Source organism: Panthera tigris, chromosome D3, assembly GCF_018350195.1.
Source record: "Panthera tigris isolate Pti1 chromosome D3, P.tigris_Pti1_mat1.1, whole genome shotgun sequence".
Lineage (NCBI taxonomy): Eukaryota > Metazoa > Chordata > Mammalia > Carnivora > Felidae > Panthera > Panthera tigris.
In genome coordinates this window covers 56,617,617-56,632,561 of record NC_056671.1, presented here as the reverse complement: position 1 = coordinate 56,632,561, position 14,945 = coordinate 56,617,617, and the positions used below count along the sequence as shown (strand labels likewise).

Genomic DNA, 14,945 nt, shown 5'->3' with positions numbered 1-14,945 from the left:
GGGAGACACAGATTCTGAAGCAGGCTCCAGGCTCTGAGCGGGGAGCACAGAGCCTGACGCAGGGCCTGAACCCAAAAACCGTGAGATCATGACCTGAGCCAAAGTTGGACGCTTAACCGACAGAACCACCCTGGCACCCCAAACTTGGTTTTGATCAAACTAGGTAACTGGATTATCTGGAAACTGGGGTTTGTAATGAGAAGAATTTTCTAGGACATAAAGCATTGTACATACAGTTACATGTATATTGCTCTTTACTGTGATTAGTCTGGAGATTTATTTTTAAAAAGCTTTTATTCTATCCACTGATAGGGTAGAATTGGGAAGTTCTTATAAGAAAGAATCTCTGAATTTGGACTGACACTGCCCCTGCCAGGCGTGGGTCTTCATTTCCTATGACTTGAAGAAAGAAAAGAGGTAGAAGACACAGCCAACATTCTTCTCTGTCATCCTAGTAGGTACACTGTACATTCATTACTACAACATTCATTACTGCATTTATCACACTATACTGTTATCACTTATTTACACATCCTCCCTCTGCCAAACCGTGAGCTCCTTGAGGGAAGAAATTATACACTATTTCATTTTTGTATCTTTTCAATACCTAGAACCATACTTGAAGTACATGAATAAAATGTTTAATAAATGAACAAACAAGAAAATCTTTGTTTAGTTTGGCTGAAACAATTACTGGAGCAGAAACTCAAATACAAATGGGCATAAAATCAAAGAAGGAAATGCTGAGAGGAAATTTAGGCTCTCTTTATACCAAAGCACAGAGACCGCCTCAAGCAACAGAGTTTGTTTTCAAGATACGTAAAGCAGGCTACGAAGTGTCACTCAATATTCATGCCCCCTTTTTCTAGACTTACAGACTCCCAATTTTTATTAGACATGTGGTCTGCTGGAATAAAGATATACTTCCCAGCATCCTTTGCAGTGAAGTTCTAGTTGATAAAATAGGAGCGAAGTCTTGTGTGCAACTTTTAGAGTTATCTAAAAGGACTGGAGAATACTCTTTCTTCTGGTCTTCCTCCTTCATATTGGAATACAAGTGTGATGGCTCAAGCTCCATTTTAGTCCATAAGGATGAAGATACACCCCAGGATGGCAGATAAGAAAGCTAAAACCAATGGGGCGCCTGGGTGGCTCAGCTGGTTAAGCGTCTCACTTCAGCTCAGGTCATCATCTCGCGGTCCATAGGTTCAAGTCCCACACTGGGCTCTGTGTTGACAACTCAGAGCCTAAAGCCTGCTTCAGATTCCGTGTCTCCCTCTCTCTCTGCCCCTCCCCCACTCATGCTCTGTCTCTCTCACTCTCAAAAATGAAAGATGTTAAAAAAAAAAAATTAAAAAAAAAAAAGAAAGCTAAAACCAAGAATCCAGAAAATCATGGATACCAGCCACCAGCTGTCTACATCTAGATTTAGACATTGAAAAATAAGTATCTCTCAGCTACTCTTACCTGGATCTCTGTAACAAGTACGAATCCTATCCTACAGAATGCATGCAAGAAACCCAGAAATCCCAAGTGAAGCAGGGCAGAAATGAACATAGGGCCAGGACTCACAGAGGGAAGCAAAAATGCAAAAGCTCTGAAGAACACAAGGACCCCAGCAGTTGGAATTAGCAGAGTGTTCCTCAAGGACTGTACGATGACACAGGACTCCAGGAGCTGGCTTCCTATTCTTCTCATCCCCAAGCTCTGTCTGCTCTCTTTTATCCCCACCACCATTCTCTCAGACTTCCTCAGATGGTCTATGGATGATCATGGCTTTTACTCTCTCAAGGCATGGTGTTAGACTCAGAGCCTCGGTCTCAATCTTTAAGTTAACTTCTTGGAAAAAGAGAAGAGCTAGGGGGCCTCACTTAATCTTTTCAAGCCAGATCATGTCACAGCAGCCACTAGTGAGCTGACTGCCTTGGGTCCGGTACACATTTCTAAGGGGTATAAAATATGATCAACCAAGAGGACCTATGAACAATAGTTGTAAGGGTTAGGTAGTTTCCTCCAGAAGATGATATAAATGTGGCTGGTGCTATGACTGATATAACTCATACGGGATGGTCAGAATCTATTTGTTTCAATCCCAGCCTCCAAAAGTAAAGGACACAAACAAAGAGAACTGATCTAGAATCCTGAACCCCACTTGAAACATTCCAATGGTCTGACCTGGGATTTTACCCATGTCAGAATTCAAATCCAAAATGCTACTTTAAAAAGGAGGAGGGCCAGGGCTGAGCAAGGTCTTCTGTTAACACAAAGTAAAGAAGCTACAATTATTCTGCTCCTTCCCTGCGACACTAGATCACCTGAGAGAACTGAAAAGTCTTATCTTCCAGAATGAACCAGGGATCCAACCTAGAAACTGCCATTTCCTCTTTTGAGGATGTTTTAGAACTGGTTAAAAGTAGCTTTAAAATGAGCAACAGTTAAGAATACAATAAGGTTAGTTTTAATATCATTGCCAACACTTGGTCTTAAAGGGTAACTAAGTCTTGAAGCCTGAGCTGTTAACAGATAAAGTTCAAAGGCAGATGAGAGTTTTTATTTATCACAACGCTATGATAGTCATTAGTGCTATCCACCAAATTTCTCTGATTCTCTGAGAAATTCTCTGTCTGCCACAGACAATGGCAGATTTGCACTTTTCTGTCCCCTTGACTTTCTTTGATCCATGACTTGTGAACAGAAATGACATGCCTTAATTCCACAAAGAAGCTTAAAGAGACAGTGCACCATTTACTCTGTTTTCTATCTTTCTGTGACAATGCTCCCAACATACAAAAACAGTAACTGCTCCCTCAGTATGGGTTCCTGAGGAGGATGAGGCACAACAGAGTCCCCAGACAACCAGTAACAAAACCAACAAGTTGTGTTCAGACACTGAGATTTGGGGGTTTTGTTAGTACAGTATGACTCATCCTACCTTGACATGCACAAACATGAATGCCTAAATATTCACAATTGTTTGCTCATAAGTGCTAAAATAAAGTTTTCACGGTGTTGTAACTTCTTTCGATGCCAAAAAGAACAATAGTAAATAAACCCAGGCAGGCAACTAAAACCTTAAAAGCAAGGAAGGCCTAATTTAGCTCCAAAGTTTAGGTGGAAAAAAGTCTCTGTCTAGAAGAGTCAAATGTGAGCACTTATAAGCTACTGGGTTTAAGACTATCAAAATGTTGATAATTCCTGAGGTGAGAAGATGAAAATATCATAAGTTCATTATACTATTCTACTTCTACATATATTCCACAATAAAAAAAAAAAAAGTTAAAGAGAGAGAGAATATGAACAATCTGAAGAATCTTAAACCAAAAGAAAAAAAAGCATTCTGGTTTTAAGCCCTCAGAATGAAAAAGGTTTTAATAACACTGTTAAAAGACTTCACCAGTGCTACTTATAGACAAGTTGTAGAAATTGAGTGTCTTGGCACTACCAGATCATAGTAAAAATCTAAGACGGCTCACTGCCTTTCCAAAAACATCTTCTTAATTCATAATTAAGTTTAACCAGATATTTTTTCACGGGTTCCAAAATTAGAGAATATTTGAGATGGAAAGTGCATTACAATGTATCCAGGGCAACCTCCTTTTCATTACTGATAATGAAATTTAAATCTGGTGACACAGTTAATGGCAAAGTAGAAACTAAAGTCCAGGTCCTTTCAACTCTGATTCACGTTAGTCTCTACCTTGCCAGGTTAGGGTACTAGCCTATTTAATAGTATCTTAATAATTTTACTTTGAACATCCAGCAGAAAGATCTTGTTATCTCTTCTCATTGTAATTCTGCATCATGACATCAGTTGGGATAACTTTAGCTGTTAAATGAACAGAAATTACACCTCAAACTGCTTAAAAGTAAGGAAACTTACTGGCTCACATAACTGGTAGTCCAGGGGTAGGATGAAATCCAGGGACAGCTTAACCTAGCAGTTTTAGCTCCACCCCTCTTCAACTCCCTCAGTTCTGCCACCTTCTTGAGCTAGTTTCCTCCTTGGGTTTGATAACAAGACTGCTGTAGCAGCTCAGAGCCTCACATTCACATATGGAGAGGTAGTGTCTTCCCATGCACAGGACAAGGAAAAAGTCTTTTTTAGAAGCTTCTGCAAACTTCCTTCAGCCTAAAATGGTAATATGCCATTTCTGAATCAATCCCTAGCAAAGGGAATAAGACTTTCACGATTGCCTTAGATTATTCAAGGTCCATCACCAACCGCCACACAGTAGGGAAGACTAGAAGCCATGGTGGGGAAAGAGCCATATTTAACTACAAGGACAGCCAGTGACTCCTAATGTACAGCCCAAGAAGCCTTGGGAAGTTGAAAAACTGCCTGACTCTGAGTAAATTATATAACATGCATGTGTACTGAAACAGAGAGAGAGAGAAACACTGATTAAAAATATATACAGATACTCTAAAATAAAATCCATATTCACCTAAAAGTATTAACTCATGGTAATTTTTAAAATAGCATAGAGGCAGTGCCGCACCAGACTACTTGGGTTTGCACCTGGCTCTCACACCTGCTATCAGGTAAGTCCACACAAGTGATTACCCACATCACAATATTGTTGTGAACATTAAAGGGGCAGCAAGTAAAGGGCAGGGATCAGAGTGTAAATTGTATTTAGCAAAGTACTAAATACATTCCTGCTATTATTTGTCTCATACAAGTGAACTACTATGATGTGGAAAATTATGACTTTTTTTAATGTTGAAAATGGGCATGTAGAAGATACTTCTTTTCAGCTGCCCAGCACCCATCTGTTTCCCCTTCCTAATTTCCTTTTGGAGAATTCCTTTCCTCTGCCTTATAGTCTTGCCGAGACTGTAAATCCACGTGCCTATCTTCCCACTATGGAGGCCACAGGGATTCTGGAGGGTTCCTGCAACTAAATCCCTCCTCTTGCCACTGGTATACCTAGCACGGCATAGGCTCAGCCAATCAGATGTGTTCTCCAGGGGCCTGAAATCTTGAGCAAGTTACCTGCAGAGTTCAAATAAGGAGGTGGAGTTCATCATCCCAGTGGAAACATCCCGACCAGATCATTCCTGTAATGCAGTTTGCAGCCCTCCCCGCAGCCTCCTACCACTCCCCCAGCTTCTGCCTGTTTCTAACCTTGGTTCTCTAGCAGTCCTGTCAGTTCTTTAAGTTTCCAATTCCTTTCTGATTAACTACTACTTGCTTACATTAGTAGAGCTAAATTCTACACCTGTAGCTAAAGATCTCAACTGAGAAATGGACTAAGATTGGTCACTGGAGTACAGCATGAAAGTACTGTGCTAAGATTCAAGAGTGGAATGGGGACTCTGTGAGAATGAAAAAGGCAAGTCTCAGAAAGATGCTTCCTGGAAGTATAGGGAGAAGCCAGAAGGCTAAGTTGTTAAGCAACGGGATAAAGTTTATTCCAGTGTAGGGGTGTGAAGGACTGCCCCCAGAGATCTGGTCCACCCACCATGTGAGAGGTAAGTTACATAGGAAGAAGAGAGACCAACTACTTCCCAATGAGAATTTCTGCCTGGTGAAATTCTAGGCCAAGTATTTTTATGAGGCCTCTTCTAAAGAGTTACATGATAAAAAAGCATAACCTCAGGTTCACTGGTGCCATCTGTACCAGAACAGAAAGTGGGAAGACCTTCCCTCTCTTACTCTCTCTCTCTCTCTGGTGGAAATCCTTTTTCCCCAGGTCAGCATACTCTGGCATACAGAAGGGTCAAGTCCATAAATGGAACTCTATTACAGCTCAAGAGCATTTAAGGGCAGAGAATATTCAAAGGTAGGAGAACAGTGTAAAAGTTATCCAGTGGGCTAGGTTTAGGTTTAAAGTCCTCAACAATATTTTCCAGGAATTCTATTTTTACTACACTAGTCTAAGTCACTAAATCCAAGTCTGCTTTGACTTTACTACCTATTTCCATCTTTCTGCCCAATCTGAATCAAGCTACTGTTTTTAGCTTTCATGTTGCATCTCTGGAGAAAACAAGTTTGGCCCAGTTCAGGACTCAAATAAACTCCTGCTTAGTGACTGTGCACTTCTCTCTGCTCTGACATAAGCTACACTACCCTAACCTCTATATCCAATGCTCAGTGTCCCAAGTTCTCCCTAAAGTCCGTCCTGTTTCCCTGGTCTCCACAGAATCTTCCCTTTCCAAAATACACATTCCCTACTTTCTTCCAATTCTCAAAATGCACCCCAAACTGAACTTTTAAGAACTGCCTACTAGCAAATCACATCCAATTGGTGGGTTTCTTTCCTAGCTTAATTATCATATTCCCTCATAATATTCTAATTCACACAAAAGTTTTTGAACCAACTCTCATCTGGCCCAGAACTATCTCTGAGTTCCATTTATAAGTTTACAAAAAGAAAAAACAAGATGGAAAAATTCCTTTTCATTGTATATCTTTCAGTGCCGTAACGATATTTCACTACACAAACATGTTATTGTTTTTCTAATAAGAAAAATTCCAATTATTTAATAACGCAAAAAAATTTTTTTACCTTACTGTTACTTTCCCAGTAGTATCTGTATGCAGAAATATGTGGACATTAAGGCACCTACCTGGGTGGCTCATCAGTTAAGCATCCGACTCTTGACTTCAGCTCAGGTCATGATCTCGCAGTTTGTGAGTTGGGGCTTGCGTGTCAGCTTGGGATTCTCTCTCTCCCTGTCTCTCTGCCCCTCCCCTATTTGCACACACCTTCTCTCTCTCTCAAAATAAATAAAAACATTTAAAATTTTTAAAAAGAAATATGTGGACATTAGATGAAGAGAAGAAAGCATCTCTAAATTCATTTTTTGTTTTTGTTTGTGGAGGTCGGCAAGTGGACAAGCAGGAGCTGGTTATCACTGATTTAAGGTCTGACTGTTAAACAAACTGATGGTCTGACGATGAAAGTTTAGGAGAAATCTGAAGACCTTTTATAAGTGTCTGACCCCTGAGGAAGTGATGCTGCAAGTAAGTACTTCCAGGTTCCCGGTGATGGAATGACCGGGTTAGTCACTGCCACTTCTCACAAGTCTGGGAGTGGCTGGCAAATCAGAACAGAACGGGTCAGGGCCGGCAATCGAGCATCTCTGTAGGTGTGGGTCAAGTTAACCCCTGGTACACTCCACCCTGCCAGCCTAAGCAAAACAGTTCAGTCCAAATCTTTTCATATGTTATTTTAGAGTTCGAGCGGTAGCGGGAGCAGAGAGCAGACACCAGAGAGCCCTGAGCAGCCCGCCGCAGCTGGCCTAGTTACCCTCACACCCTGGGCGGAGCCACAGCTGCCGGCCAGGTCACCATCAGGACCCAGTCACCATCACCACAGCCCGCGGCGCTGCACGCACCAACCCCGGCACCACGGGCAGCGGCACAGGGAACGAGGCCTCCTGTCGGCTGCACCTTGCCCGCTGGGGACAAAGAAGCCCATGGCAACACAGTCAAATGGTTCAATGGAAGAAACGGATGTGGTTTCATCAACAGGAATGACACAGAGGAAGATGTATTTGTACACCAGACTGCCATAAAGAAGAATCCCAGGAAATACCTTCGCAGTGTAGGCAGTAGGGGAGACTGGGGTCTGATGTCGTGGGAGGAGAAAGGGAGCCGAGGCAGCAAACGTGACAGGCCCCAGTGGAGTTCCAGCACAGGGCAGTCAATATGCAGCGGGCCGTAACCATTACAGACACTCTCCATGTGGCAGGGGCGCAATTCCCAGCAGAATTACAACAGTAAAAGTGGGAGAAAAAAAGAGGGATGGGAGAGTGCTCCTGAAGGCCAGGCCCCACAGCGCCGGCCCTAGCACAGGCGGAGGTTCCCACTTCAGTACCAGCGGAGACCTCGTGGATGCAGACCACAGTCCTCGGCGCCTCCTGTGCAGGGGGAAGTGATGGAAGGTGCTGCAAGCAGGATGCAGGAGAACAAGGTAGACCAGTGAGACATACTAAGTACCGAGGTTACAGACAAAGATTCTGCAGGGGTCCTCCTTGCTAAAGGCAGCCTAGAGAGGATGGCAATGAAGAAGAGAAGGAAGAGCAAGGAGATGAGACCCAAGGTCAGCAGCCAGCTCAGCTTTGGTACCGCCGCAACTTCCAATTACGGAAAAGCAGACACCCAGAAAACCCTCAACCACAAGATGGCAAAGAGACACAGGCAGCCGATCCACCAGTGGAGAATTCGTCTGCTAGCAAGGCTGAGCAGGACGGGGCTGAGTAAATGCCAGCTTCCCATTGCTACAAGCATCTGGTTTAGTCATCCAACAAAGAAATGAGCAAAAGATTGGAGCTGAAGACCATAAGTGCTTGCTTTTTCCCCACTGACCAGATAAACAGATCTGCATTGTCTATGCAGCATGGGGTTTTTATTTTCACCTAAAGACAATCACTTTTTGGTGATGACAAATGTGTGTAAAAAAAAAAAAAAAGCCTGGTTTTTCTTAAAACCAAAAAAAACCACTTTTTTCCCCCTCCAATACACCTTTAAAAACTTTTTAATTGTTTCATATCTGGTCAAGTTGAGACTTTTAAGAGCCTCATTTTAATTTGTAATAAAAGTTTACACCTTGATTTTTTTTCCCAAAAAAGTCAACAAACAGCAAGCACCTGTTAATAAAGGCCTTAAATAAATATATATTATTTTTTATGTGAGTATTTTACAAATATTATAATAGCACATCATAATAGTTAAATCTGAACTGTAGACTAGTCAAAATCTGCTACTTCATTCAGCACCCCTGCCCCCCAAAAAAGATTTATCCTTCTGTTAGGAGACTGATCTTCAAGGCACCCTCCAACTTCCCCAGCGAGTTGATGTTAGTTAGCACTGAATCCACCTTCTTCCTCCCCACAGCAAACCTCCCTCGATCCAATGGGCTCCAACACGCAAGCTGACTTCAAACACTGTCATCCTCGGCAGCCAGCGCCATCCTGGTCACGGAGCCAAACACCAACCTACCTATCAACCTGTAAACTGACACTTCGGCCAAAACCAAATCCAGATGCAAACCACGACCCAACCACCATCTCCTGACCCCCTGGCGCTTAGATTCCCTCACCCTGCCAAACCTGCTCTTCTCCATCTGCTTCCTAGTCCCCTCCAGCTCTCCTAACTACAAGGCTTCTAGTTTCACGTGCTTAGCTACCGACCTAGAAGTCACACAACCTTTGTGATTACGCCATTTGGGACACATACAAAAAATCCCTCACCTTTTGGACATCTTCAGCCTGTCCATCCCTAACCCTAGACGAGTCCCACTGCCCACGTGTTCTGCTCCAACTTCCAGGATATTAACATCACAAAGTTCTGAGTCCACGGTCCAGCCATGCTAAGTAGCCAGATGGAGGGGCCCTCACCGCTCTTTACAAGCCCTCTCTTGGACGCCCCTCACCACCCCCTCCCGTGTGCGCACCCTCATGGACCACCCCACAGAATCTGGCCTCTGACTCTACAGTGTCACCTCCTCACACTCAAGTGCCCTCCACCTCACTTTCACCTCACACTCCCTTTGCTCCCCTCTGAGTCCTTCCTCCTTTTTCAAGGATCATGCTCGCCTCACTTGTACACTTGACTGCATCCTCTTCAGCCTCAGAAGCCTGGTTCCACAACACTCCTGTCTTCTTTCACACTCACCAACTTCACTAGCCTCTCTCCCGAGGTAACTTTTAGGCAAACTGCGCCTGAAGGCTTTTGTCCCTCCCGTCTCCACGAAAAAAATACTCTTAAAAACTGAACTGTCAACATTTACAAATCAGGACACTTCACTTGAAAAATCAAGATTCCTGGCTTCTCTGGTAAACTAGAATCCTCTGCCACCACTGAATGAGCACACCCAAATCGCAAAATCCCAGGAGCTGATTACTGGTGGCCCCCTTTCAATGGGTATTTGCCATCTCCAATGCACCACATTACTCTTTCTTCGTCCCTGGTCAAAAGACTCTCATGCTCCTTACCTCCCAGTCTCACAGACGGCCACCACCACACCAGCCCACTGCTTGCAATTAACAGGCTCTGCTCCTTCCAGTTCTAAAAGACGTTTCCCTCAACTATCCCAATTCAAGCTACACCCCCCTTCCCCCTCCCCACAATATTTCCTTCAAGGAAGGGTCCACACTCACTGTCCCACTTAGCACTATGCACTTACTCCTACACCCCCTGTAATGTGATTTCCACTGGTACCTCTCTGCTGAAACTGAAAAGAGCAGAGAAAGCAAGGAAGTGGAAGAACGCTTTTCACATTTCTGCCTGCTCAACAGCACTGGACATAGGTGCCTGTCATCCTTCAGAAGGTCTTCCACCTGGGCTTTTCTCCTGCTACAGAAATCACATAGACCTTCCGTGGTTAGAGACCTAGCGACACCTCTGAATGACACACGGGCCCCGTCAGCATACGCTGTCCCTGTAACACTGCCACCAGCAAACCCAGCTTTCAGAGTTTCCCCAAGGACAAAAACAACAGGAAAAAGACTCAGTCTAAAACCGACCACAGTCTCACACCTCTGAAGGTAAGCACACTGATTTACTAAACACATACTGATCACTTGTCTGCTGGTAGGGACTGGTGCTTAAGAGACTGGTAAAACAAGGTCCCTGCCCTTGCTTAGGAATTCAGTCTAGAATGGACACAGATGGGATACAATGACAGTGTCGACATAATACTTGATATGATAAGAAGGGGGAAAAAAAGAAGCACAAAAGAGAAGTCCAGGGAGGGCCAGAGCAGCTTGCTGAGAGAAACACTGGAGCCGCCCTCGGCATCAACAGATCCACTGTCACCATTTTAGTCCAGGCCCCCTGCAATTCTCCCAACTGGCCACCAGGCCTCCTTTTTAGTCATCCTAAACTCTCTCCCAAATCCATTCTCCACACTGCAGCAGGGGTGGTCTGCTTAAAATTCAAAACAGAGCTCTCTCCTGCCCAAAACCTCTCAACAGCACTGCAAATATGGTCCTGCCACATCTGCCCCATGCGGATTTTTCTCTCTCATCTCACCCCACCTTCTGTGGCACCAGCGACCCCTCAGCCACACGGATTTTGCAGTTCCTTAAACAGAATGAGTTCTCCTCAGTGACACAGTCTCTGCACACACCATTCTTTTCCCCTGGAATCCTCTTGCCACCACTCTCTGTATGAAAACCATTTTGAACCCTGGGTCTCAACTGAAATGTCATTTCCCCTGTTTACTTGTTTCTATTTCTGTCTGCCCCATTACATTGTGTGATCAAAACAAAACCAAGTCTGTTTTATTCACTTTGTATTCACAGTGTCTGGCATGCAACACGCTACCAATATTTGCTTGATGAGGACATAAAGGACTCCTCTTCTAGAGTCCTGATGTAAGCATCCCCTCAGGTTCATTTCTCAATCATCTCTACCACTCCCTATTTTTAGCACCCCAATGCTAATCATGCTTATCTGTCCTGTCCAGACCTGACCTGTCCTCCCAAGATCGAGTATTGTAACTATGATGCCTGCAGGATAATTCCACCTGGAGTCCCATTCTGATACTTGCAATCGGACATGTCTCAAGACACATTCATTAACTATCCTCAAACAAAATTTATTTTCCTGTTGCTGTTGACGTTAACATCCTCTTACAGGCTGAGTGACTGACTTCTCTCTTTCTTTAACTCATTGACAAGAACAACTCTAAAAATGCACTTGTATGTTCCTATACACACAAGTAATTGACCTAGTGCATTAGTCTCATTTTCCTGCCTCTAATCTTTTAAAATATGGGCACATTAAAGCTAAATTCTGATGTCTACCAATACTCCCATCAAAATCCTTCAATGGCTCCTTGCTGCCTTCAAAGTTCATACTATTCAAAGCTCCTATCGGGGTGCCTGGGTGGCTCAGTCGGTTGGGCGTCCGACTTCAGCTCAGGTCACGATCTCGCGCGGTCCGTGAGTTCGAGCCCCACGTCGGGCTCTGGGCTGATGGCTCAGAGCCTGGAGCCTGTTTCCGATTCTGTGTCTCCCTCTCTCTCTGCCCCTCCCCGTTCATGCTCTGTCTCTCTGTCCCAAAAATAAATAAACGTTAAAAAAAAAAAAAAAGCTCCTATCAATCTTGTCCACACTATTCTCACAAGGCAGTCCAATTTGGTGGTTAGGACCAAAAACTCTGCAGCCAGACTGCCATGCTAAACGCACAGAAACAAGGACAGATGCAGATCCCTCTGTACTACTGTTCCTTCATCTGTACAATGGGGATAATGATAAAAAGTATTTACCTCTGAGGTGCCTGGGTGGCTCAGTCAGTTAAGCATCTGACTCTTGATTTCGGCTCAAGTCACACTGACAGTGCAGAGCCTGCTTGGGATTCTCTCTCTCTCTTCCCCTCACTTTCTCTCTCTGTCCCACCATGTGCACTCTCTCTCAAAATAAATAAACTTTTTAAAAAAGCATTTACCTCCAAGTGTTGTTATAAAGACTTAAGTGATAAGGAGAACCCTTAGAATAGTTCTTGGCGCAGGTCAGTGCCATATACATTGTGTTTTACCACCCCATCTCCAATTATCAATAGCCTACATCCCAGTCTATCTGAACCAAGTCACTCTTCCTTAAAGCTTTTCACTTTCCCTTCCAAGGTAAAAGCCCACAGCTGATAAGCACCAGCCGTTAAGCTGCCAGTATTCCACCCCTCTTGAAGGGCATTTCCCGTCAATAGCTTCCACCACAAAGCGCCTTTCTCTCCAGGAGTGTCCTTTATATCTCAAGCACTGAAATTCCCCAGAGGTTGCTCATCAAAAGATTTCCAGCCCTGTTCAAAGACTGTTAGTCTACAATTAACCATCCTCTTCCCTCTACTTTCTCAATTCTCTCCTAAATTTCAGATCAAAGGCAATCCCACCACCATTTTCCATGCCCCGTGGCAAAGGTGTTTTAGTTCTCCTGTGTCCCTAATCTGGGTAAAAGTTGAAACTTTCATGACTACTACATCCCTGCAATAGTTCTATTATATCAGATAGTGTTCCCTTTGCATGGAAACACTTCAATTAAAATTAAGTTCTGCAATGTTATTATGAGCAGAATATGGATGGACTTCAATACCTGAAGCAGCCAACCCTCACCATCATGACAGTGCTGCCCTCTAACCCGCTAAAGTCCTTGCTATGCACAGGAACTTGGGAATAATAGTAAACTGTGTATTAATAACCCAGCTCATTCCTAGGGATGGAAAAATAAGAGTTACTACCAGAAAACTTAACCTTAAGGAAAATAATAAATCATAAAATGTAATGTGTAATTTCCAAAGAACAACCCAGTAACTTAACATATGGCCTTCTCAATGCAATGCAAATTCTGCTCCTTTTAATAACTGAACTGATACTTGAAATAAACATTTTTTTTAATGAGAAGGAAGTCATAACTACCAAAGACACTAAAATATAGCAAAAACCATGACATCTTAAAAAGTCTCTAAATCACCTTATGGCACTCCAGAAGGCTTTACCTAGTGTCTCTTAGGTCTTACGGCTGAGGTTGTCAACTAAAAAAGAAATATACCGAAGCCTAAAGAGGTCTTTACAGAACCAAAAAGAATCATATGCTCTCTGTAACCTCCGAAATCATAACCTGCCATGACTGTAAAATATTCTTATAAACACTTACAAGAATTTATTTTATGATTTACAACAATTTAAAGGAATTCTAAAAATTAGAGGAGAAATGGGTCCATAAACCAGAGATGCACTCTCAACACTCATCACTATTACTACAGCTGCCCTAAACAATCCTCAACATTCCTTCTCCTTAAGGACCAAAGGGGTTTCACACTGAGGACATCTCTAAAGACAAAAGTACAAGGAAAACAGTAGAGCAGAAACTAAGCTGAACTGTTAATCGTTCATTTATAACTTCAAAAAGAATTAAGTCGTAAGATCTAGGCAGGACTAACCAAAGTGTAGTCTTTAGAGAGCAAACTGCTTATACCTACTCCATGAAAAGGTACATACAGAGATTGAGAGTAAGCATTTATAAATTCTGACCGAAATTTGACAGAAATTTTATATCTATTAAACCTAATGATTTTAAAAATCTGGGAGTTACATAACGCATGACAAAGGAGGGGTGTTAAAAACTGGTCCTTCAGGAATGTTTGCTTCTGGGAAGATGGAGTAGATGTACTTTTTCCTATTCTTCCCATTAACTATAAAAAATTTGAACTGCATATAAAACAAACATAAGACTCTCAGATGTGCAAAGAAGGCAGACTAAACCTCAGGCCCTGAGGAGCAACACAATGGTGTGTTTCCTGGGTTTTATTTTTGCCTCATACATCCCAGGCTTGGAGCTGAATAAGCTGGCAACCTGGGAATGCCAACGGGCAGAGACAAAATAAATCCCAACAAAAGCCTGTTTTCTCTAGCCGAAGGACCAGAAATGGGGCATCCTACCAAGACAGAAGACTCTTACAGGGAAAAAAACCAAAACCAAAACAAAGCCCTCTACTCCAGGCAAATAATACAGAAAAAACTGTGGTCTAACCTAGGCCAGCAAAGGTTAGGTGAGTAGCTTAGACTTCCATGTTCTCACCAGGCTGTAACAAGGCACTCAAGCCCCTCCACGGTACAGTGACACTGACAAGGCCAAACAGGGAGCCCAGGCTCTCATCCACGTCAGCTGGCATCAAGGCACCCTTCCACACCACCACCCTCAGAAACCCTGGACCTCTACCCCACCTGGTAAACAAAACACTCTACTTGTGGGTCAAGGAAGCCCAAGTAGGGAGCCTGCACATCTAATTCCTCTAAGCAATAACAAAACAGCACCACATGCTGCCCCCTGCCTCTACTGGAGTGGTGTCAAAAAGAAGCCAGCTAAAACAAGGGCTTAAATAAGATCCAAAATTTCATAGAATGTGAAAATTTCCAGGTTTTAATTTTAAAAATCACCCATCATACCAAAAGTTAGGATAAATTCAAACTCAATGAAAAACACATCAGTAGACA

General features: G+C 43.2%; 1 pseudogene; it reads left to right on the top strand.

Moving 5' to 3' along the window:
* Positions 1 to 7,229: 7,229 nt before the first annotated feature.
* LOC102948570 lies at positions 7,230 to 8,388 on the top strand (annotated as a pseudogene).
* The last annotated feature ends 6,557 nt before the right edge of the window (positions 8,389 to 14,945 follow it).